This window comes from Peromyscus maniculatus, chromosome 14, assembly GCF_049852395.1.
Source record: "Peromyscus maniculatus bairdii isolate BWxNUB_F1_BW_parent chromosome 14, HU_Pman_BW_mat_3.1, whole genome shotgun sequence".
Classification (NCBI taxonomy): Eukaryota; Metazoa; Chordata; class Mammalia; order Rodentia; family Cricetidae; genus Peromyscus; species Peromyscus maniculatus.
The window spans coordinates 33,411,844-33,413,521 of record NC_134865.1 but is presented as its reverse complement, the minus strand read 5'-3'; the positions used below and the strand labels follow the sequence as shown (position 1 = coordinate 33,413,521).

Below are 1,678 nucleotides of genomic sequence, written 5' to 3'. Positions count from 1 at the left end.
TATCAAAACTGATGAACAGAAAAAAGAAAAGTTCTCTCAGTAGCTAAGAGAGACTTGCATTTCTTAAAGATGGGGATTCGATGTACATCGTCCAGGTATCTCCTTTTCTCAGTTCTGAAGGTAATATTTTAACTTACCATTCCAACCACCTTCATAGATGTTAGTCTTATTGAATCATACACCGAGACTTCAGTTCCCTAAAGAGTGCTCAGCACCTTCTGGAATGGGGCTGTGGCAAGCTCTTGGATGGACACCCACAGCACTGTGGATGAAGAAGTTGGCAAGTTTCACCTTTGCTTCCTGTCCACACTTTCCAGTCTCCTTTCCCGTTATGGCATCGTGTATGAGGTCTAGCACGCATGGCATTCTTACAGAACATGTGAAAAGCATTGGTTAATTAATTAAATTGGCCCATGTCTGAGCATTGGAGGATTAAAATACACCTCTAGAAAAAATTCAAATCCAGTTTTTCTCTCATTCCTTGCTTTCCGGCACTCTCTGCCATGTGTATAAAGAAAGGCTGATGTGTCACTTGGGATGTTTCCTGGACTTTTATAAAATGTTCTTCTGTAAGATTTTATATTCTCTGAAGTCTGACATTTCCTGAATTTTCATTAACGCTGATGGCAGGGAAATTATTACCTAGTGAAATTTGTAAAATCAAAGTAGCCATGGGCCTCTCTTAAGTAGAATCTTTAATATGCTTAGGAGCCTGGCAATATAATTGCCTTTTCTGTAGATCCTTCCAGCAGAAGAGTTTCAACCCCATACTAGTAAAACTTAAAGAAGGATTTCTTCAAATATGTAGAATATTCAAAGGTTTATAACAACATAAGACTTAACTACAGAGATACTTTCTTGGAGATTCAAAATAGGCAGTGAAGTGCTCACTTCGCCAGCACATATAATAAAATTGAAATGATACAGAGATTAGCATGGCCCCAAGAAAGAATGACGTTTAAATTCATGCAGTGTTCCATATTCTCTCTCTCTCTCTCTCTCTCTCTCTCTCTCTCTCTCTCTCTCTCTCTCTCTCTCTCTCTTACCTGCATGACCTTTGAGTATATATTATGGCTTCTGGTTTTGTTTTTTACAGGATTCCTGAGTGTGTGAACCAATGGTTCTCCGCTCTCCATCTGTTTCTTGGGCTTTTTCTTGGGCTCTTCTCCTTCTGTGTTGTCATATCATGCTGTGCTGGCTTTTGTTTTACCTTATTATATATTATACTCATTACTCTCCTTGGGAAGCCAATTTGAATTATTCTGAGATGGAAAGGGACGATCCACACAGGAGGATGGGAGGGCATTTGGGGAACAACTTGGAGGTGTAGAAGGAGAGGAAACTATAATCAGGATATATTATATGAAAAAAATCTATTTTCAATAAAAGAAAAAATTAGAAGAAAAATTTATCATTGTGAATGGGTTTGGAGGGAGGAAAGGGAAAGGAATTGTTATAATTATATTATAAGAACTTGCTTTGTAAGTATGAAGGCCTGAGCTCAAATCCCCAAAACATGGGTAACTATGGTGATATTTTATTTGTGCTGAAATGTGATTTTATTTGTATGTTAATAAATAAAAGTACCTGGGTGTCAGAGCTAATAGCAAGCCATTTAGCAGAAGTCTGGCAGTGGTAGCACACCCCCTTATTCACGATCACATGACAGGCAGATCTC

The 1,678-nt window shown here is 38.3% G+C and overlaps 1 non-coding gene across 1 annotated transcript; it reads left to right on the top strand.

The window, feature by feature from the left end:
- The first annotated feature begins 883 nt into the window (after window positions 1–883).
- Window positions 884–986, top strand: LOC121822668 (U6 spliceosomal RNA). The gene has a single exon (XR_006063836.1). It is a non-coding gene; the product is annotated as a U6 spliceosomal RNA (small nuclear RNA).
- Window positions 987–1,678: the final 692 nt, after the last annotated feature.